The following is a 9438-nucleotide window of genomic DNA, read 5'->3' on the forward strand; positions in this document are numbered from 1 at the left end:
TTACTATCAATAGCAGACATTTTGGCATGAAACATTGCTGAATTCATTCTGTTTTTGTTTCAGCCAACACCAGTAATGGCGATTTCCATGCTTTCGCCATTGTTTGTTTTGTGGTCATTAAAAGTTGAACCAAAAGCTTAAATTGAGAGAATATTAGATAGTCTGGCTTCAAGTTAAGTAATGCTATGAAAGGGTCTGGTTGTATCAATGTTTGGAACATTTTGGAGGCTAATTCAAAAATCTCATTCCAAAAAGATTGGGCTATTCTACATGTCCACCATGTATGCAGGTGTGTGCCTAAATCTGAACAACCCCTGAAACAGAGGGCTGATTGAGTGGGCTTGTATTTAGCCACTCTGGAAGGTACAAGGTACCAGCGGGTTAGGACTTTAGTTTGCTTCAATCGCCGCAACATTGGGTGAGGAAGTTTTAGTAATTGACCATATTCCGGACCATTCTGCATCATCCAGTTTTCGTCCCAAATCTTCCTCCCACTTCTGGACATGGGTTAATTTATCAGGCTTAGATTTAGCCAGACGTTGCGTATAAAGGGATGATCTCATTCCTTTAGCAAGTGGGTCTTTTTTACATATTGCTTCAAAAGTGGAAAAGTGAGATAAGGGCTTTTCAACATTTGTGAGAGGTGTAAAGAATTTTTTAATTTGAAGATATCTGAATAGTTCTGACTGCAGTAAGTCATAGCTTTCCCTAAGATTAGGGAAGGTTCGACAGGAATTAGAAGTGACAAAATCAGAAAGCGTTAGGAGTTTAGCGGTTGACCAGGCTTTAAATGATTTTGGGTATATCCAGGCTGGGTAAAAAGCAGGATTTTTGAAAAAGGATATCGGGATTGTGTACTGATTGTAACTGATGTTTTGTTTTAAGGCTGTCCCTAAGGGATATAAAATATTTAGTTAGGGGATTACATAGTTTGCGACGATCTTTAGGTTGAAGCCATAATAAATTAGAAATTGAAAGCGGGTCACATTCTGATGCTTCTATTAATACCCATAATGGGATTTCCTGATTAGTGTGGTACTTGGAAAGACTGGCCAGGTGAGCGGCTTTATAGTATTAGGCAAAATTGGGGAGCCCTAGGCCTCCATTGGATCTAGGGAGATATAATGTAAGTACAGTTATGCGTGGTTTAAAAGGACCCCAGACAAACTAGGCCAGAAATTTACACAAATCTGCTTAGAATAGGTAAAAGATTAGGGCCTGAAATTTGTGGGCATGATAGAAAAAGAAGGATATCGTCTGCGAACATATAGTTTGTGCTGTCGACCTCCTACTTCGATGCCGGTAATTGTAGGATTGGTTCTAATACATTGGGCTAAAGGTTCTAGAATAAGAGGGGAGATAGTGGACAACCCTGTCTTATGCCTCTTTAAATATTGAATGATTCGGATTTGTATCCTGCATATTTTATGTATGCCTTGGATTTATTGTAAAGTGCCGTTATCCATTTTATGATATGTGGGCCAAACCCCCATTTTTGTAAAGAATTTTGCATATAAGGCCATGAAACCATGTTGAATGCCCTCTTGATGTCCAGAGAGAGAAAACAAAAAGGGATGCGTCGCTTCTTAGCGATATGTGCCATAAGCACCGCCCTGTGCACATTATCACCCGTTTGTCTCTGAGGCATAAAGCCTACTTGATCTCTGTGTATTAAATTGCCTATTATTTGCTTAAGGCATATTGCTAACAATTTAATATCTAGATTCAACAAAGATATGGGGCGATAACCTGAGCAGGAGTTAACATCGGAAAGGGCCTTCGGGATCATACATACAATTGCCGTTAGTGATTCTTGTCTGAGAGTGGTCATCTAACAATACATTAAATGCCTTGGCTAAAATGAGGGAAAGAAGTTCTGTAAATGTCCGATAGTATAAGGCCGAGTATCCATCTGGACCTGGCCTTTTATTTATCTTCAATTCTTTAATGGAATCACCTACTTCTTCCGTTTGGTCATAAGATAATTCTGGTAGAATGATATTAGAGAAAAAAGCGTCAACTTCGGTAATATTGAAAATTTGAGTTGATTTATATAAAGAGGCTAGATGAGTTTTGAATGTATGCATGATTTTGACTGGGTTACTAGTGTAATTGTCTTTTTGAGAACTTTAAGTGAATTGGTTTGAACAATTTTTATTTGTTGAATTTAGTGCTCGTGCTAGATATGTGCCTGGTTTGTTGGTTTTCATGTAAAAAATATGTCTAGTGCGTTTGTAGGTTTTGTCTACACTTCACTTCACTGTTTTTTTCAATGATTGCCTTTCCCTTACTTAAAACAGGCAGGATTTTTGATCCTGATTACTCAACTAGGGTGCTGCAACCATAAGACACAGTTTTCTCTCGATTAGTGTAGCGAGTTGCCATGCTGCAAGCCAGCCTTCAGCACCATAACACTCTAGGGCCATGATGCTTGACATCATTTGTTATGGTGTTGGCGGTTGGCCCATGCACGCCAAAGCAAGACATGACAATGGTCCAGGGGAGGTGGTATGCAGGCCTAACCCCAGCAATCAGAGGAGGATGGAAGTCCACCTCCTCCAGACCATTTTAAGCCAAAAGGCAGGGCTCTGATTTGATAGGTGGACTGTTTAATTGGGGAAACTCTGATGTGATGAGAGAACACTAGGATGGGAGGACTCTGAAAGAGAAGAGATGGGGAAACTCTGGCATGATCTTATCCAAGGATCATTGATAACAAAGATTTGCATTTTAGACTGAGGTTACTCAAGATTTTGCATAATTTTAAAGGGTGCCATGACTGAAGAAATATTGAGAAACCCTGGGATAGTATCAGGAATCTCAATAGGCAAGTAGTTATTCTGTGTGACTGGTTCCAGAAGAGAAAGGGGAGCATTAGGATGGCAAGCCCAGTGCTTTAAAAATAAGTTATCAGCAATGATGGCTCTCATTTTCCTGTCTTCACAAAATCCTTTTAACAGCTAAGACCTAATTTCGCTTTGACTAGGAAATCTGACAAAGATTTCCAAAGCTGAAGTGTGATAGACCAACACAAAGCGGCACATAATTGTGAAGTGGAAGGAAAATGATAAATGGTTTTTCAAAATTTTTTTACAAATATGTGAAAAGTGTGCCGTGCATTTGTATTCAGCCTCCTTTACTCTGATACCCCTAACTAAAATCTAGTGAAACCATTTTAACACTTGTGTTTAATTTAATCTCAATATAAATCTAACTGTTCTGTGAAGCCCTCAGAGGTTTGTTAGAGAACCTTATAGAGGAGAAATCGCAATCGCAGAAAAATTGGACTTTTTGTTATTTCTCCTCTATATCTTCCAGGGGCGTGGCAAGATGTCCACAGTAGCCATATCTAAATTCGTTGTTGGAGAACCTTAGTGAACAAAATGCATCATGAAGGCCAAGGAACGCACCAAACCGGTCAGGGATAAAGTTGAGGAGAATTTTAAAGTAGAGTTAGGTTATAAAATAATATCCTAAGCTTTGAACCTCTCACAGAGCACTGTTCAATCCATCATCCAAAAATGAAAAGAGTATGGCGCAACTACAAACCTACCAAGACATGGCCGTCCACCTAAACTTACAGGCTGGGCAAGGAGACCATTAATCAGAGAAACAGCCAAGAGGCCCATGTTAACTTTGGAGGAGCTGCAGAGATCCACAGCTCAGATGGGAGAATCTATCCACAGGACAACTATTGGTTGTGCACTCCACAAATATGGCCTTTATGGAAGAATGGCAAGAACAAAGCCTTTGTTGAAAGAAAGCCATAAGAAGTCCTGTTTGCAGTTTGCGAGAAACCATGTGGGGGGACACAGCAAACATGTGGAAGAAGTTGCTCTGGTCAGATGAGACCAAAATTTTACTTTTTGGCCTAAAAGCAAAACGCTATGTGTGGTGGAAAACTAACACTGCACATCACCCTGAACACACCATCCCCACCGGGAAACATGGTGGTGGCAGCATCATGTTGTGGGGATGCTTTTCTTCAGCAGGGACAGGGAAGCCGGTCAGAGTTGATGGGAAGATGAATAGAACCAAATACAGGGAAATCTTGGAAGAAAACCTGTTAGAGTATGCAAAAGACTTGGTTCTAGGGCAGAGGTTCACCTTCGAGCAGGGCAACGGCCCTAAACTTATAGCCAGAGCTACAATGGAATGGTTTAGATCAAAGCATGAATGGCCCAGTCAAAGTCCAGACCTAAATCCAATTGAGAATCTGCGACAAGACTTGAAAATTGCTTTTCACAGACACTCTCCATCCAATCTGACAGAGCTTGATCTAAATATATTTTCACAAAAGTGAGTACACCCCTCACATTTTTGTAAATATTTTATTAGGTCTGGAAACATGCTTGGCCAGTCCATCACCTTTACCCTCCGCTTCTTTAGCAAGGCAGTGGTCTTTGAGGTGTGTTTGGGGTCATTATCATGTTGGAATACTGTCCTGTGGCCCAGTCTCCGAAGGGAGGGGATTATGCTCTGCTTCAGTATGTCACAGTACATGTTGGCATTCATAGTTCCCTCAATGAACTGTAGCTCCCCAGTGCCGGCAGCACTCATGCAGCCCCAGACCATGACACCCTCACCACCATGCTTGACTGTAGACAAGACACACTTGTCTTTGTACTCCTCACCTGGGTTGCCCCCACACACGCTTGACACCATCTGAACCAAATAAGTTTATCTTGATTCCAGTAATCCATGTCCTTAGTCTGCTTGTCTTCAGCAAACGGTTTGCGGGCTTTTTTTGTGCATTATCTTTAGAAGAGGCTTTGTATCATTGTAGCAAAGTGTAATTTCTTCAGTGTTATCACATGAAAAGATATAATGAAATATTTACAAAAATTTGAGGGGTGTACTTACTTTTGTGAGATACTGTATGTGTGTGTCAATTTTATGAATATACATTAAAATATTTATTCCAGATTTTATAAGGATAGAACATATGATCATTTTTATAAAACATTCCAAAATGTGAATATATGATTGGCTAAGGACATGATAAAGTTCATATAATAGCTCACAGCACGAAAATTGCTTGCACATACATTTGCTGAAATTTGAATATATTTTGAAGCATCCGTCTTCATTTTTTTTTTATTATGCAATGCATGCTAATGGACTAAAAATCCCACATTCACATTTTTTTTTAATACTGCTAAATTCAGCCTAGATAAATATTAACATTCACAATTTAATATACTGACACAAGTTAAATCACTGAATATTCATAACCGTACAGTTATATAGGGAAGAATGGGAAAATAATGGGAAATTAGGTTTCTGTAATATGCGAATGGTTCTGTCCAGTAATTGAAGGTCAGAGGGAAAAATCCTGAAATCTTGTGAAACAAGCCTTTATGTTCACTCATTCTAGTCACATTAAAGATGGAGATGTGAAGATTCTGTGATTGACGGGTCTGGCAGTCGGGTTGCCATGGAAACATGAGGGCTGACTGAGCAGTGCCGGCCATGCTTTGCTTGACACTCTGCCAGATGGCTTTCTTACTATCAAAAACCTTTCTGTTGGTATCTGAAAGGGGGATGGGAAAAGCACTGGGGTAGTGTCATTAATTTAATGGTGGGTATCATGCATTGCATGATAATGCAATCAAATTTCATATAGTATATATAGATATGTATTTTTATAATTCCCAATTTTGTCCCACGTGAAATATATTTTTTCTTTTTACATTTATGGTGGATATAATTTTTTTTTTTTATGTTTGCTTGTTTTTTTTTTCAAGAATTCTAAATTTTATGAAATAATGCGATAATGCAATCGGTTTTCATCAGTATATAGATATACATATTGGTAATATAATTCACAAAATTTTGGCACGCATGAAATGCAATTTCCTTTTTTCCACCCTCCATTTTATTTTATTTATTTATTTTGTGCATTAAATAAAATGTGTGTGTAAAAGCAGCTAAAGACCTCCAACCATAGTCCAGCAGTGTTCCCTTGCAGCTTTGCGATAAGGTGGTGTCCCCTTTTCATTCAACAGAATAGAAAATCGCTTCTAGATATATCCATTATAACAGATCAGTCCAGTGCTTGGAGCTGAGACTTTTGCAGTCTCAAAAGTAAAATGAAGTGCGATTTTGGTACGTCACGCAGAAATTATGCTGATATTTTTAGGCAAAGTATCTAAATTGTGATGGGAAGAAAGGGGGGACAACACGAGAAAAGAATGTAGAAATTGTAAAGCAGATGACTTGCAGAATGTCTTGGAGCTGAAGTCTCACCATATGCTGCAGCACCAACGGAGAGAGTGACACTCCCATATCACCTCTCTCACCCTTCTGCTTCTCCTAATGCCTGGAGATATTTCTCCAAATCCTGGACCGCCATCATTTACCTTTTTAGCCAACATACCCAGCACCCCCTATCCTCTACCAGCAGCCGCAATCTACACAATCTAATTTCTATTACTCTTCTGCCTAGAACCAGCCTCCCCCTTTCCTGTGCCCTTTGGAATGCCCACTCGGTTTGCACTCCTTCAACTTACTTGCAATTACGGAGACATGGCTTCAAGAATCTGACTTTCCTTCTCCTGCTGCCCTCTCCCATGGTGGCCTCCTGTGGACTCAGTCTCGTAGGCCTAGTGGACGGAAATGAGGTGGTGTTGGAATCCTCCTGTCCCCTCCAAAGCACTTTTCAGATTCTTCATCCACCCCCCTCTGTCCCTCTCCTCATTTGAAGCTCACTGTATTTGTCTATTTTCTCCAGTTTCATTGAGAATTGCTGTGATCTATCGGCCTCCTGGACCGGTATCATGCTTCCTTGAGGACTTCTCTGCCTGGCTACCCTACTTTCTCTGTTCTGAAATCCCAACAATCATTCTTGGTGACTTCAACATCCCTAGTAATCTTAACATTCCCGCTACTTCTAAAATTCTGAACCTAACCTCCTCTTTTGACCTGAAACAATGAACAAATGTTTCTACTCTGTTGGCAACTGCCTTGACCTCATATTCTCCTACCTATGCACTCCACGCAACCTCTCCAATATTCCTTTTCCCCTCTCTGATCACCACCTTATTAGTTTCACTCTCTCCTGGTCTTCCTCCTCCTTGCCTTCCAACTACCAAACAATTACCCGTAGAAACCTTCGCCATCTTAACCCTTCTCTTCTTTTTTCTGCTACAGATTGTCTCTATGCCAAAAATCTCATCCTTGTCCTGCCCCAACCTGGCCACTTATATCTACAACAGTTTACTGTCATCTACTCTGGATACCTTGGTCCCCCTCACTACACACAGAATCGGGCCCCGACCACTACAACCCTGGCAGACAGACATTACCAAAGCCTCAAAAAAATGAGCCGTGCTCTTGAGCGTCTGGCGTAAGACAAAGTCACAGCAAGATTTCAGCTAATAAAAAAATGTCCTAGAAAAATAGCATTCCTGTCTCCACGCTGCCAAACAGACTTACTTTCTCACTCTCGTTAACACCCTCTCACTCAGTCTGTCAACTCTTTTCTACCTTTTAATGCTCTACTTCGTCCGCTATTACCTCCACCCACTAACTTACTCAATGCCCAGGAGATTGCTAATCACTTCAAAAATAAGGCTGAGACAATTCGTCTAGATCTCCTCCACTCTACAGATATCTCCCTCACTTTACACTCTTTGTCCTCCTGTACAATCAAAACTCTCTTGTTTAACCCAACTACTACAGAGGAAGTCAATAAACTTTTTTCTAACGCCAACCTAACCTCCTGACCGCTGGACCCCGTTCCTTCTCAAATACTATGGTCACTCTATCCTACACTCTTTAACTCGTATCTTCAACCTCTTCCTCTCTACTGGCATCTTCCCCAACCACTAGTCACTCCCATACCAAAAAAGGCATCACTGGACCCCACCAATCTTAACAACCTAAGACCCATCAACTTATTCCCTTTTGCCTCCAAACTCCTTGAACATTTAGTCTACAACCGACTGAGCGACCATCTCATTAAGAATAACCTCCTTGATCCCCTTCAGTCTGGATTTCATCCTCAGCACTCCACAGAAACTGCTCTCCTAAAAATCACAGCTAAAACCAACGGTCATTATTCTGTACTCTTACTCTTGGACCTATTCGCTGCCTTTGATACAGTTGATCACCCCCTCCTCCTCAAAAAAACTCAATTTGCTTGGTATCCATGGCTGTTCTCTCTGTTGGTTTGAATCTTACCTATCACACCGCACTCAGTGTCACTTGCAACCCTACTTCCTCCTCTCCAACACCTCTTATTGTTGGGGACCCCCAAGGTTCTGTCCTTTGGACCTCTACTATTCTCAATCTACACATCCTCCCTGGGTCAGCTGATAGCCTCCTATGGCTTCCACTACAATTTATATCTAAAATCTATCTCTCTCTACCCTTCAGCTCACCCCATCAGTCTCCTCACATATCACTGATTTACTAACAGACATGTCAGCCTGGATGTCGCACCGCTTCCTCAAACTGAATCTAAAAACCAAGCTCATAATATTTCCTCCCCCATGGGACCCTTCCCCTGACTTCTCTGTCTAGAGCAATGGCACAACTATCGGTCCGTCCCCACATGCCAGCGTGCTGGGGTAATCCTAGACTCTGAACTGTCCTTTTCAGGCCCACATCCAATCCCTGTCCAAAAAATGCCGCTTTATTTATTTTATTTTATTTATTTCAGGTACTTATATAGCGCCGTCAATTTATGCAGCGCTTTACATATACATTGTACATTCACATCAGTCCCTACCCTCAAGGAGCTTACAATCTAAGGTCCCTAACTCACATTCATACATACTAGGGACAATTTTAGACAGGATCCAATTAACTTACCAGCATGTCTTTAGAGTGTGGGAGGAAACCGGAGTACCCGGAGGAAACCCACGCAGGCACAGGGAGAACATGCAAACTCCAGGCAGGTAGTGTCATGGTTGGGATTCGAACCAGCGACCCTTCTTACTGCTAGGCGAAAGTGCTACCCACTACACCACTGTGCCGCCCGCTTTAGCCTCTGCAACATCTCTAGAATATGCCCCTTTTTTTTTAACCAATGACACCACCAAGCTTCTAATTCACTCCCTGGTCATCTCTCGCCTCGACTACTGCAACTCCACTCCTCATTGGACTACCTTTTACATACACTATCCCCCCTTCAGTCCATAATGAATGCTGCTGCAAGACTCATCCACCTTATCAACCATTCAGTGTACTCCACCCCTCTCTGCCAATCCCTACACTGGCTTCCACTCACCCAACGAATAAAATTCAAAGTACTAACAATAATTTACAAAGCCGTCCACAACTCTGCCCCCAGCTACATCACTAACCTAGTCCCAAAATACCAACCAAGCCGCTCTCTTCATTCCTCCCAAGACCACCTGCTCTCTAGCTCCCTTGTCACCTCCTCCCATGCTTGCCTAGAGGATTTCTCTAGAACTTCTCCCATCCTTTGGA

The 9438-nt window shown here is 41.4% G+C and overlaps 1 protein-coding gene across 1 annotated transcript in view; it reads left to right on the top strand.

Moving 5' to 3' along the window:
* PRRG2 (proline rich and Gla domain 2) overlaps nt 1-9438 on the top strand; it is an 89558-nt gene that overhangs the window by 55640 nt on the left and 24480 nt on the right. The gene's annotated exons all lie outside the window — the stretch shown is intronic.

This window comes from Aquarana catesbeiana, linkage group LG10, assembly GCF_042186555.1.
Source record: "Aquarana catesbeiana isolate 2022-GZ linkage group LG10, ASM4218655v1, whole genome shotgun sequence".
NCBI classification, from domain to species: domain Eukaryota; kingdom Metazoa; phylum Chordata; class Amphibia; order Anura; family Ranidae; genus Aquarana; species Aquarana catesbeiana.